Genomic DNA, 10000 nt, shown 5'->3' on the forward strand with positions numbered 1-10000 from the left:
ACGAGAGAGAGAGAGAGAGAGAGAGAGAGAGAGAGAGACTACCTTGCATTGTCAATTGCTAAATCTGTATATGGATAAGTAGCCTATGGTTGTCAACTTATTTCGTACGGCCATACCAGCCTGGCAACGCCCGATCTCGTCTGATCTCGGAAGCTAAGCAGGGTCGGGCCTGGTTAGTACTTGGATGGGAGACCGCCTGGGAATACCAGGTGCTGTATGCTCTTTTGCTCATTCACTTAGAAACTGAAATCTTGCAATATGCACAAGTAGTCCTTCATGAAAGGGGCTGGAAGCTGTTTTCATTTTGACACGAGAGAGAGAGAGAGAGACCACCTTGCATTGTCAATTGCTAAATCTGTATATGGATAAGTAGCCTATGGTTGTCAACTTATTTCGTACGGCCATACCAGCCTGGCAACGCCCGATCTCGTCTGATCTCGGAAGCTAAGCAGGGTCGGGCCTGGTTAGTACTTGGATGGGAGACCGCCTGGGAATACCAGGTGCTGTATGCTCTTTTGCTCATTCACTTAGAAACTGACATCTTGCAATATGCACAAGTAGTCCTTCATGAAAGGGGCTGGAAGCTGTTTTCATTTTGACACGAGAGAGAGAGAGAGAGAGACTACCTTGCATTGTCAATTGCTAAATCTGTATATGGATAAGTAGCCTTTGGTTGTCAACTTATTTGGTACGGCCATACCAGCCTGGCAACGCCCGATCTCGTCTGATCTCGGAAGCTAAGCAGGGTCGGGCCTGGTTAGTACTTGGATGGGAGACCGCCTGGGAATACCAGGTGCTGTCTGCTCTTTTGCTCATTCACTTAGAAACTGAAATCTTGCAATATGCACAAGTAGTCCTTCATGAAAGGGGCTGGAAGCTGTTTTCATTTTGACACGAGAGAGAGAGAGAGAGAGAGAGAGAGAGAGAGAGAGAGAGACTACCTTGCATTGTCAATTGCTAAATCTGTATATGGATAAGTAGCCTATGGTTGTCAACTTATTTCGTACGGCCATACCAGCCTGGCAACGCCCGATCTCGTCTGATCTCGGAAGCTAAGCAGGGTCGGGCCTGGTTAGTACTTGGATGGGAGACCGCCTGGGAATACCAGGTGCTGTATGCTCTTTTGCTCATTCACTTAGAAACTGAAATCTTGCAATATGCACAAGTAGTCCTTCATGAAAGGGGCTGGAAGCTGTTTTCATTTTGACACGAGAGAGAGAGAGAGACTACCTTGCATTGTCAATTGCTAAATCTGTATATGGATAAGTAGCCTATGGTTGTCAACTTATTTCGTACGGCCATACCAGCCTGGCAACGCCTGATCTCGTCTGATCTCGGAAGCTAAGCAGGGTCGGGCCTGGTTAGTACTTGGATGGGAGACCGCCTTGGAATACCAGGTGCTGTATGCTCTTTTGCTCATTCACTTAGAAACTGACATCTTGCAATATGCACAAGTAGTCCTTCATGAAAGGGGCTGGAAGCTGTTTTCATTTTGACACGAGAGAGAGAGAGAGAGAGAGAGACTACCTTGCATTGTCAATTGCTAAATCTGTATATGGATAAGTAGCCTATGGTTGTCAACTTATTTCGTACGGCCATACCAGCCTGGCAACGCCCGATCTCGTCTGATCTCGGAAGCTAAGCAGGGTCGGGCCTGGTTAGTACTTGGATGGGAGACCGCCTGGGAATACCAGGTGCTGTATGCTCTTTTGCTCATTCACTTAGAAACTGACATCTTGCAATATGCACAAGTAGTCCTTCATGAAAGGGGCTGGAAGCTGTTTTCATTTTGACACGAGAGAGAGAGAGAGAGAGAGAGAGAGAGAGAGACTACCTTGCATTGTCAATTGCTAAATCTGTATATGGATAAGTAGCCTATGGTTGTCAACTTATTTCGTACGGCCATACCAGCCTGGCAACGCCCGATCTCGTCTGATCTCGGAAGCTAAGCAGGGTCGGGCCTGGTTAGTACTTGGATGGGAGACCGCCTGGGAATACCAGGTGCTGTATGCTCTTTTGCTCATTCACTTAGAAACTGACATCTTGCAATATGCACAAGTAGTCCTTCATGAAAGGGGCTGGAAGCTGTTTTCATTTTGACACGAGAGAGAGAGAGAGAGACCACCTTGCATTGTCAATTGCTAAATCTGTATATGGATAAGTAGCCTATGGTTGTCAACTTATTTCGTACGGCCATACCAGCCTGGCAACGCCCGATCTCGTCTGATCTCGGAAGCTAAGCAGGGTCGGGCCTGGTTAGTACTTGGATGGGAGACCGCCTGGGAATACCAGGTGCTGTATGCTCTTTTGCTCATTCACTTAGAAACTGAAATCTTGCAATATGCACAAGTAGTCCTTCATGAAAGGGGCTGGAAGCTGTTTTCATTTTGACACGAGAGAGAGAGAGAGAGAGAGAGAGAGAGACTACCTTGCATTGTCAATTGCTAAATCTGTATATGGATAAGTAGCCTATGGTTGTCAACTTATTTCGTACGGCCATACCAGCCTGGCAACGCCCGATCTCGTCTGATCCCGGAAGCTAAGCAGGGTCGGGCCTGGTTAGTACTTGGATGGGAGACCGCCTGGGAATACCAGGTGCTGTATGCTCTTTTGCTCATTCACTTAGAAACTGACATCTTGCAATATGCACAAGTAGTCCTTCATGAAAGGGGCTGGAAGCTGTTTTCATTTTGACACGAGAGAGAGAGAGAGAGAGACTACCTTGCATTGTCAATTGCTAAATCTGTATATGGATAAGTAGCCTATGGTTGTCAACTTATTTCGTACGGCCATACCAGCCTGGGAACGCCCGATCTCGTCTGATCTCGGAAGCTAAGCAGGGTCGGGCCTGGTTAGTACTTGGATGGGAGACCGCCTGGGAATACCAGGTGCTGTATGCTCTTTTGCTCATTCACTTAGAAACTGACATCTTGCAATATGCACAAGTAGTCCTTCATGAAAGGGTCTGGAAGCTGTTTTCATTTTGACACGAGAGAGAGAGAGAGAGAGAGAGAGAGACTACCTTGCATTGTCAATTGCTAAATCTGTATATGGATAAGTAGCCTATGGTTGTCAACTTATTTCGTACGGCCATACCAGCCTGGCAACGCCCGATCTCGTCTGATCTCGGAAGCTAAGCAGGGTCGGGCCTGGTTAGTACTTGGATGGGAGACCGCCTCGGAATACCAGGTGCTGTATGCTCTTTTGCTCATTCACTTAGAAACTGAAATCTTGCAATATGCACAAGTAGTCCTTCATGAAAGGGGCTGGAAGCTGTTTTCATTTTGACACGAGAGAGAGAGAGAGAGACCACCTTGCATTGTCAATTGCTAAATCTGTATATGGATAAGTAGCCTATGGTTGTCAACTTATTTCGTACGGCCATACCAGCCTGGCAACGCCCGATCTCGTCTGATCTCGGAAGCTAAGCAGGGTCGGGCCTGGTTAGTACTTGGATGGGAGACCGCCTGGGAATACCAGGTGCTGTATGCTCTTTTGCTCATTCACTTAGAAACTGACATCTTGCAATATGCACAAGTAGTCCTTCATGAAAGGGGCTGGAAGCTGTTTTCATTTTGACACGAGAGAGAGAGAGAGAGAGACTACCTTGCATTGTCAATTGCTAAATCTGTATATGGATAAGTAGCCTTTGGTTGTCAACTTATTTGGTACGGCCATACCAGCCTGGCAACGCCCGATCTCGTCTGATCTCGGAAGCTAAGCAGGGTCGGGCCTGGTTAGTACTTGGATGGGAGACCGCCTGGGAATACCAGGTGCTGTCTGCTCTTTTGCTCATTCACTTAGAAACTGAAATCTTGCAATATGCACAAGTAGTCCTTCATGAAAGGGGCTGGAAGCTGTTTTCATTTTGACACGAGAGAGAGAGAGAGAGAGAGAGAGAGAGAGAGAGAGAGAGAGAGAGAGAGACTACCTTGCATTGTCGATTGCTAAATCTGTATATGGATAAGTAGCCTATGGTTGTCAACTTATTTCGTACGGCCATACCAGCCTGGCAACGCCCGATCTCGTCTGATCTCGGAAGCTAAGCAGGGTCGGGCCTGGTTAGTACTTGGATGGGAGACCGCCTGGGAATACCAGGTGCTGTATGCTCTTTTGCTCATTCACTTAGAAACTGACATCTTGCAATATGCACAAGTAGTCCTTCATGAAAGGGGCTGGAAGCTGTTTTCATTTTGACACGAGAGAGAGAGAGAGAGAGACTACCTTGCATTGTCAATTGCTAAATCTGTATATGGATAAGTAGCCTTTGGTTGTCAACTTATTTGGTACGGCCATACCAGCCTGGCAACGCCCGATCTCGTCTGATCTCGGAAGCTAAGCAGGGTCGGGCCTGGTTAGTACTTGGATGGGAGACCGCCTGGGAATACCAGGTGCTGTCTGCTCTTTTGCTCATTCACTTAGAAACTGAAATCTTGCAATATGCACAAGTAGTCCTTCATGAAAGGGGCTGGAAGCTGTTTTCATTTTGACACGAGAGAGAGAGAGAGAGAGACTACCTTGCATTGTCAATTGCTAAATCTGTATATGGATAAGTAGCCTATGGTTGTCAACTTATTTCGTACGGCCATACCAGCCTGGCAACGCCCGATCTCGTCTGATCTCGGAAGCTAAGCAGGGTCGGGCCTGGTTAGTACTTGGATGGGAGACCGCCTGGGAATACCAGGTGCTGTATGCTCTTTTGCTCATTCACTTAGAAACTGACATCTTGCAATATGCACAAGTAGTCCTTCATGAAAGGGGCTGGAAGCTGTTTTCATTTTGACACGAGAGAGAGAGAGAGAGAGAGAGAGAGAGAGAGAGAGAGAGACTACCTTTGCATTGTCAATTGCTAAATCTGTATATGGATAAGTAGCCTATGGTTGTCAACTTATTTGGTACGCCATACCAGCCTGGCAACGCCCGATCTCGTCTGATCTCGGAAGCTAAGCAGGGTCGGGCCTGGTTAGTACTTGGATGGGAGACCGCCTGGGAATACCAGGTGCTGTATGCTCTTTTGCTCATTCACTTAGAAACTGACATCTTGCAATATGCACAAGTAGTCCTTCATGAAAGGGGCTGGAAGCTGTTTTCATTTTGACACGAGAGAGAGAGAGAGAGAGACTACCTTGCATTGTCAATTGCTAAATCTGTATATGGATAAGTAGCCTATGGTTGTCAACTTATTTCGTACGGCCATACCAGCCTGGCAACGCCCGATCTCGTCTGATCTCGGAAGCTAAGCAGGGTCGGGCCTGGTTAGTACTTGGATGGGAGACCGCCTGGGAATACCAGGTGCTGTATGCTCTTTTGCTCATTCACTTAGAAACTGACATCTTGCAATATGCACAAGTAGTCCTTCATGAAAGGGGCTGGAAGCTGTTTTCATTTTGACACGAGAGAGAGAGAGAGAGAGAGAGAGAGAGAGAGAGACTACCTTTGCATTGTCAATTGCTAAATCTGTATATGGATAAGTAGCCTATGGTTGTCAACTTATTTGGTACGCCATACCAGCCTGGCAACGCCCGATCTCGTCTGATCTCGGAAGCTAAGCAGGGTCGGGCCTGGTTAGTACTTGGATGGGAGACCGCCTGGGAATACCAGGTGCTGTATGCTCTTTTGCTCATTCACTTAGAAACTGACATCTTGCAATATGCACAAGTAGTCCTTCATGAAAGGGGCTGGAAGCTGTTTTCATTTTGACACGAGAGAGAGAGAGAGAGAGAGAGACTACCTTGCATTGTCAATTGCTAAATCTGTATATGGATAAGTAGCCTATGGTTGTCAACTTATTTGGTACGCCATACCAGCCTGGCAACGCCCGATCTCGTCTGATCTCGGAAGCTAAGCAGGGTCGGGCCTGGTTAGTACTTGGATGGGAGACCGCCTGGGAATACCAGGTGCTGTATGCTCTTTTGCTCATTCACTTAGAAACTGACATCTTGCAATATGCACAAGTAGTCCTTCATGAAAGGGGCTGGAAGCTGTTTTCATTTTGACACGAGAGAGAGAGAGAGAGAGAGAGACTACCTTGCATTGTCAATTGCTAAATCTGTATATGGATAAGTAGCCTATGGTTGTCAACTTATTTCGTACGGCCATACCAGCCTGGCAACGCCCGATCTCGTCTGATCTCGGAAGCTAAGCAGGGTCGGGCCTGGTTAGTACTTGGATGGGAGACCGCCTGGGAATACCAGGTGCTGTATGCTCTTTTGCTCATTCACTTAGAAACTGACATCTTGCAATATGCACAAGTAGTCCTTCATGAAAGGGGCTGGAAGCTGTTTTCATTTTGACACGAGAGAGAGAGAGAGAGAGAGAGAGACCACCTTGCATTGTCAATTGCTAAATCTGTATATGGATAAGTAGCCTATGGTTGTCAACTTATTTCGTACGGCCATACCAGCCTGGCAACGCCCGATCTCGTCTGATCTCGGAAGCTAAGCAGGCTAGGGCCTGGTTAGTACTTGGATGGGAGACCGCCTGGGAATACCAGGTGCTGTATGCTCTTTTGCTCATTCACTTAGAAACTGAAATCTTGCAATATGCACAAGTAGTCCTTCATGAAAGGGGCTGGAAGCTGTTTTCATTTTGACACGAGAGAGAGAGAGAGAGAGAGAGAGAGAGAGACTACCTTGCATTGTCAATTGCTAAATCTGTATATGGATAAGTAGCCTATGGTTGTCAACTTATTTCGTACGGCCATACCAGCCTGGCAACGCCCGATCTCGTCTGATCCCGGAAGCTAAGCAGGGTCGGGCCTGGTTAGTACTTGGATGGGAGACCGCCTGGGAATACCAGGTGCTGTATGCTCTTTTGCTCATTCACTTAGAAACTGACATCTTGCAATATGCACAAGTAGTCCTTCATGAAAGGGGCTGGAAGCTGTTTTCATTTTGACACGAGAGAGAGAGAGAGAGAGACTACCTTGCATTGTCAATTGCTAAATCTGTATATGGATAAGTAGCCTATGGTTGTCAACTTATTTCGTACGGCCATACCAGCCTGGGAACGCCCGATCTCGTCTGATCTCGGAAGCTAAGCAGGGTCGGGCCTGGTTAGTACTTGGATGGGAGACCGCCTGGGAATACCAGGTGCTGTATGCTCTTTTGCTCATTCACTTAGAAACTGACATCTTGCAATATGCACAAGTAGTCCTTCATGAAAGGGTCTGGAAGCTGTTTTCATTTTGACACGAGAGAGAGAGAGAGAGAGAGAGAGAGACTACCTTGCATTGTCAATTGCTAAATCTGTATATGGATAAGTAGCCTATGGTTGTCAACTTATTTCGTACGGCCATACCAGCCTGGCAACGCCCGATCTCGTCTGATCTCGGAAGCTAAGCAGGGTCGGGCCTGGTTAGTACTTGGATGGGAGACCGCCTCGGAATACCAGGTGCTGTATGCTCTTTTGCTCATTCACTTAGAAACTGAAATCTTGCAATATGCACAAGTAGTCCTTCATGAAAGGGGCTGGAAGCTGTTTTCATTTTGACACGAGAGAGAGAGAGAGAGACCACCTTGCATTGTCAATTGCTAAATCTGTATATGGATAAGTAGCCTATGGTTGTCAACTTATTTCGTACGGCCATACCAGCCTGGCAACGCCCGATCTCGTCTGATCTCGGAAGCTAAGCAGGGTCGGGCCTGGTTAGTACTTGGATGGGAGACCGCCTGGGAATACCAGGTGCTGTATGCTCTTTTGCTCATTCACTTAGAAACTGACATCTTGCAATATGCACAAGTAGTCCTTCATGAAAGGGGCTGGAAGCTGTTTTCATTTTGACACGAGAGAGAGAGAGAGAGAGACTACCTTGCATTGTCAATTGCTAAATCTGTATATGGATAAGTAGCCTTTGGTTGTCAACTTATTTGGTACGGCCATACCAGCCTGGCAACGCCCGATCTCGTCTGATCTCGGAAGCTAAGCAGGGTCGGGCCTGGTTAGTACTTGGATGGGAGACCGCCTGGGAATACCAGGTGCTGTCTGCTCTTTTGCTCATTCACTTAGAAACTGAAATCTTGCAATATGCACAAGTAGTCCTTCATGAAAGGGGCTGGAAGCTGTTTTCATTTTGACACGAGAGAGAGAGAGAGAGAGAGAGAGAGAGAGAGAGAGAGAGAGAGAGAGACTACCTTGCATTGTCGATTGCTAAATCTGTATATGGATAAGTAGCCTATGGTTGTCAACTTATTTCGTACGGCCATACCAGCCTGGCAACGCCCGATCTCGTCTGATCTCGGAAGCTAAGCAGGGTCGGGCCTGGTTAGTACTTGGATGGGAGACCGCCTGGGAATACCAGGTGCTGTATGCTCTTTTGCTCATTCACTTAGAAACTGACATCTTGCAATATGCACAAGTAGTCCTTCATGAAAGGGGCTGGAAGCTGTTTTCATTTTGACACGAGAGAGAGAGAGAGAGAGACTACCTTGCATTGTCAATTGCTAAATCTGTATATGGATAAGTAGCCTTTGGTTGTCAACTTATTTGGTACGGCCATACCAGCCTGGCAACGCCCGATCTCGTCTGATCTCGGAAGCTAAGCAGGGTCGGGCCTGGTTAGTACTTGGATGGGAGACCGCCTGGGAATACCAGGTGCTGTCTGCTCTTTTGCTCATTCACTTAGAAACTGAAATCTTGCAATATGCACAAGTAGTCCTTCATGAAAGGGGCTGGAAGCTGTTTTCATTTTGACACGAGAGAGAGAGAGAGAGAGACTACCTTGCATTGTCAATTGCTAAATCTGTATATGGATAAGTAGCCTATGGTTGTCAACTTATTTCGTACGGCCATACCAGCCTGGCAACGCCCGATCTCGTCTGATCTCGGAAGCTAAGCAGGGTCGGGCCTGGTTAGTACTTGGATGGGAGACCGCCTGGGAATACCAGGTGCTGTATGCTCTTTTGCTCATTCACTTAGAAACTGACATCTTGCAATATGCACAAGTAGTCCTTCATGAAAGGGGCTGGAAGCTGTTTTCATTTTGACACGAGAGAGAGAGAGAGAGAGAGAGAGAGAGAGAGAGAGAGAGAGAGAGACTACCTTTGCATTGTCAATTGCTAAATCTGTATATGGATAAGTAGCCTATGGTTGTCAACTTATTTGGTACGCCATACCAGCCTGGCAACGCCCGATCTCGTCTGATCTCGGAAGCTAAGCAGGGTCGGGCCTGGTTAGTACTTGGATGGGAGACCGCCTGGGAATACCAGGTGCTGTATGCTCTTTTGCTCATTCACTTAGAAACTGACATCTTGCAATATGCACAAGTAGTCCTTCATGAAAGGGGCTGGAAGCTGTTTTCATTTTGACACGAGAGAGAGAGAGAGAGAGACTACCTTGCATTGTCAATTGCTAAATCTGTATATGGATAAGTAGCCTATGGTTGTCAACTTATTTCGTACGGCCATACCAGCCTGGCAACGCCCGATCTCGTCTGATCTCGGAAGCTAAGCAGGGTCGGGCCTGGTTAGTACTTGGATGGGAGACCGCCTGGGAATACCAGGTGCTGTATGCTCTTTTGCTCATTCACTTAGAAACTGACATCTTGCAATATGCACAAGTAGTCCTTCATGAAAGGGGCTGGAAGCTGTTTTCATTTTGACACGAGAGAGAGAGAGAGAGAGAGAGAGAGAGAGAGACTACCTTTGCATTGTCAATTGCTAAATCTGTATATGGATAAGTAGCCTATGGTTGTCAACTTATTTGGTACGCCATACCAGCCTGGCAACGCCCGATCTCGTCTGATCTCGGAAGCTAAGCAGGGTCGGGCCTGGTTAGTACTTGGATGGGAGACCGCCTGGGAATACCAGGTGCTGTATGCTCTTTTGCTCATTCACTTAGAAACTGACATCTTGCAATATGCACAAGTAGTCCTTCATGAAAGGGGCTGGAAGCTGTTTTCATTTTGACACGAGAGAGAGAGAGAGAGAGAGAGACTACCTTGCATTGTCAATTGCTAAATCTGTATATGGATAAGTAGCCTATGGTTGTCAACTTATTTGGT

At 47.0% G+C, this 10000-nt stretch overlaps 22 non-coding genes and 12 pseudogenes across 22 annotated transcripts; all 34 read left to right on the forward strand.

Moving 5' to 3' along the window:
• The first annotated feature begins 102 nt into the window (after window positions 1-102).
• Window positions 103-221, forward strand: LOC146232038 (5S ribosomal RNA). The gene has a single exon (XR_014744485.1). It is a non-coding gene; the product is annotated as a 5S ribosomal RNA (ribosomal RNA).
• A 172-nt stretch (window positions 222-393) lies between these two features.
• Window positions 394-512, forward strand: LOC146232039 (5S ribosomal RNA). Its single transcript, XR_014744486.1, has one exon. It is a non-coding gene; the product is annotated as a 5S ribosomal RNA (ribosomal RNA).
• A 174-nt stretch (window positions 513-686) lies between these two features.
• LOC146232040 (5S ribosomal RNA) lies at window positions 687-805 on the forward strand (annotated as a pseudogene).
• A 196-nt stretch (window positions 806-1001) lies between these two features.
• On the forward strand, window positions 1002-1120 carry LOC146232041 (5S ribosomal RNA). Its single transcript, XR_014744487.1, has one exon. It is a non-coding gene; the product is annotated as a 5S ribosomal RNA (ribosomal RNA).
• Window positions 1121-1290: 170 nt separating this feature from the next.
• Window positions 1291-1409, forward strand: LOC146232042 (5S ribosomal RNA; annotated as a pseudogene).
• A 178-nt stretch (window positions 1410-1587) lies between these two features.
• On the forward strand, window positions 1588-1706 carry LOC146232043 (5S ribosomal RNA). Its single transcript, XR_014744488.1, has one exon. It is a non-coding gene; the product is annotated as a 5S ribosomal RNA (ribosomal RNA).
• A 188-nt stretch (window positions 1707-1894) lies between these two features.
• On the forward strand, window positions 1895-2013 carry LOC146232044 (5S ribosomal RNA). Its single transcript, XR_014744489.1, has one exon. It is a non-coding gene; the product is annotated as a 5S ribosomal RNA (ribosomal RNA).
• Window positions 2014-2185: 172 nt separating this feature from the next.
• On the forward strand, window positions 2186-2304 carry LOC146232045 (5S ribosomal RNA). Its single transcript, XR_014744491.1, has one exon. It is a non-coding gene; the product is annotated as a 5S ribosomal RNA (ribosomal RNA).
• A 184-nt stretch (window positions 2305-2488) lies between these two features.
• LOC146232046 (5S ribosomal RNA) lies at window positions 2489-2607 on the forward strand. The gene has a single exon (XR_014746369.1). It is a non-coding gene; the product is annotated as a 5S ribosomal RNA (ribosomal RNA).
• Window positions 2608-2781: 174 nt separating this feature from the next.
• LOC146232047 (5S ribosomal RNA) lies at window positions 2782-2900 on the forward strand. Its single transcript, XR_014744688.1, has one exon. It is a non-coding gene; the product is annotated as a 5S ribosomal RNA (ribosomal RNA).
• Window positions 2901-3082: 182 nt separating this feature from the next.
• On the forward strand, window positions 3083-3201 carry LOC146232048 (5S ribosomal RNA). The gene has a single exon (XR_014746080.1). It is a non-coding gene; the product is annotated as a 5S ribosomal RNA (ribosomal RNA).
• A 172-nt stretch (window positions 3202-3373) lies between these two features.
• Window positions 3374-3492, forward strand: LOC146232049 (5S ribosomal RNA). The gene has a single exon (XR_014744493.1). It is a non-coding gene; the product is annotated as a 5S ribosomal RNA (ribosomal RNA).
• Window positions 3493-3666: 174 nt separating this feature from the next.
• Window positions 3667-3785, forward strand: LOC146232050 (5S ribosomal RNA; annotated as a pseudogene).
• Window positions 3786-3991: 206 nt separating this feature from the next.
• LOC146232051 (5S ribosomal RNA) lies at window positions 3992-4110 on the forward strand. The gene has a single exon (XR_014744494.1). It is a non-coding gene; the product is annotated as a 5S ribosomal RNA (ribosomal RNA).
• A 174-nt stretch (window positions 4111-4284) lies between these two features.
• Window positions 4285-4403, forward strand: LOC146232052 (5S ribosomal RNA; annotated as a pseudogene).
• A 174-nt stretch (window positions 4404-4577) lies between these two features.
• LOC146232053 (5S ribosomal RNA) lies at window positions 4578-4696 on the forward strand. The gene has a single exon (XR_014744495.1). It is a non-coding gene; the product is annotated as a 5S ribosomal RNA (ribosomal RNA).
• Window positions 4697-4893: 197 nt separating this feature from the next.
• LOC146232054 (5S ribosomal RNA) lies at window positions 4894-5011 on the forward strand (annotated as a pseudogene).
• Window positions 5012-5185: 174 nt separating this feature from the next.
• On the forward strand, window positions 5186-5304 carry LOC146232055 (5S ribosomal RNA). Its single transcript, XR_014744496.1, has one exon. It is a non-coding gene; the product is annotated as a 5S ribosomal RNA (ribosomal RNA).
• A 191-nt stretch (window positions 5305-5495) lies between these two features.
• LOC146232056 (5S ribosomal RNA) lies at window positions 5496-5613 on the forward strand (annotated as a pseudogene).
• Window positions 5614-5791: 178 nt separating this feature from the next.
• LOC146232057 (5S ribosomal RNA) lies at window positions 5792-5909 on the forward strand (annotated as a pseudogene).
• A 178-nt stretch (window positions 5910-6087) lies between these two features.
• LOC146232058 (5S ribosomal RNA) lies at window positions 6088-6206 on the forward strand. Its single transcript, XR_014744497.1, has one exon. It is a non-coding gene; the product is annotated as a 5S ribosomal RNA (ribosomal RNA).
• Window positions 6207-6386: 180 nt separating this feature from the next.
• On the forward strand, window positions 6387-6505 carry LOC146232059 (5S ribosomal RNA). Its single transcript, XR_014745390.1, has one exon. It is a non-coding gene; the product is annotated as a 5S ribosomal RNA (ribosomal RNA).
• Window positions 6506-6691: 186 nt separating this feature from the next.
• On the forward strand, window positions 6692-6810 carry LOC146232060 (5S ribosomal RNA). Its single transcript, XR_014746370.1, has one exon. It is a non-coding gene; the product is annotated as a 5S ribosomal RNA (ribosomal RNA).
• Window positions 6811-6984: 174 nt separating this feature from the next.
• LOC146232061 (5S ribosomal RNA) lies at window positions 6985-7103 on the forward strand. Its single transcript, XR_014744689.1, has one exon. It is a non-coding gene; the product is annotated as a 5S ribosomal RNA (ribosomal RNA).
• Window positions 7104-7285: 182 nt separating this feature from the next.
• LOC146232062 (5S ribosomal RNA) lies at window positions 7286-7404 on the forward strand. Its single transcript, XR_014746082.1, has one exon. It is a non-coding gene; the product is annotated as a 5S ribosomal RNA (ribosomal RNA).
• Window positions 7405-7576: 172 nt separating this feature from the next.
• On the forward strand, window positions 7577-7695 carry LOC146232063 (5S ribosomal RNA). Its single transcript, XR_014744498.1, has one exon. It is a non-coding gene; the product is annotated as a 5S ribosomal RNA (ribosomal RNA).
• Window positions 7696-7869: 174 nt separating this feature from the next.
• LOC146232064 (5S ribosomal RNA) lies at window positions 7870-7988 on the forward strand (annotated as a pseudogene).
• A 204-nt stretch (window positions 7989-8192) lies between these two features.
• On the forward strand, window positions 8193-8311 carry LOC146232065 (5S ribosomal RNA). Its single transcript, XR_014744499.1, has one exon. It is a non-coding gene; the product is annotated as a 5S ribosomal RNA (ribosomal RNA).
• Window positions 8312-8485: 174 nt separating this feature from the next.
• LOC146232066 (5S ribosomal RNA) lies at window positions 8486-8604 on the forward strand (annotated as a pseudogene).
• A 174-nt stretch (window positions 8605-8778) lies between these two features.
• On the forward strand, window positions 8779-8897 carry LOC146232067 (5S ribosomal RNA). Its single transcript, XR_014744500.1, has one exon. It is a non-coding gene; the product is annotated as a 5S ribosomal RNA (ribosomal RNA).
• Window positions 8898-9100: 203 nt separating this feature from the next.
• LOC146232068 (5S ribosomal RNA) lies at window positions 9101-9218 on the forward strand (annotated as a pseudogene).
• Window positions 9219-9392: 174 nt separating this feature from the next.
• On the forward strand, window positions 9393-9511 carry LOC146232069 (5S ribosomal RNA). The gene has a single exon (XR_014744501.1). It is a non-coding gene; the product is annotated as a 5S ribosomal RNA (ribosomal RNA).
• A 189-nt stretch (window positions 9512-9700) lies between these two features.
• LOC146232070 (5S ribosomal RNA) lies at window positions 9701-9818 on the forward strand (annotated as a pseudogene).
• A 178-nt stretch (window positions 9819-9996) lies between these two features.
• The window catches only part of LOC146232071 (5S ribosomal RNA), a 118-nt pseudogene continuing 114 nt past the window's right edge, over window positions 9997-10000 (forward strand).

Source organism: Hypomesus nipponensis, chromosome 24 (assembly GCF_054491055.1).
Source record: "Hypomesus nipponensis isolate SF chromosome 24, ASM5449105v1, whole genome shotgun sequence".
Taxonomy (NCBI): Eukaryota; Metazoa; Chordata; class Actinopteri; order Osmeriformes; family Osmeridae; genus Hypomesus; species Hypomesus nipponensis.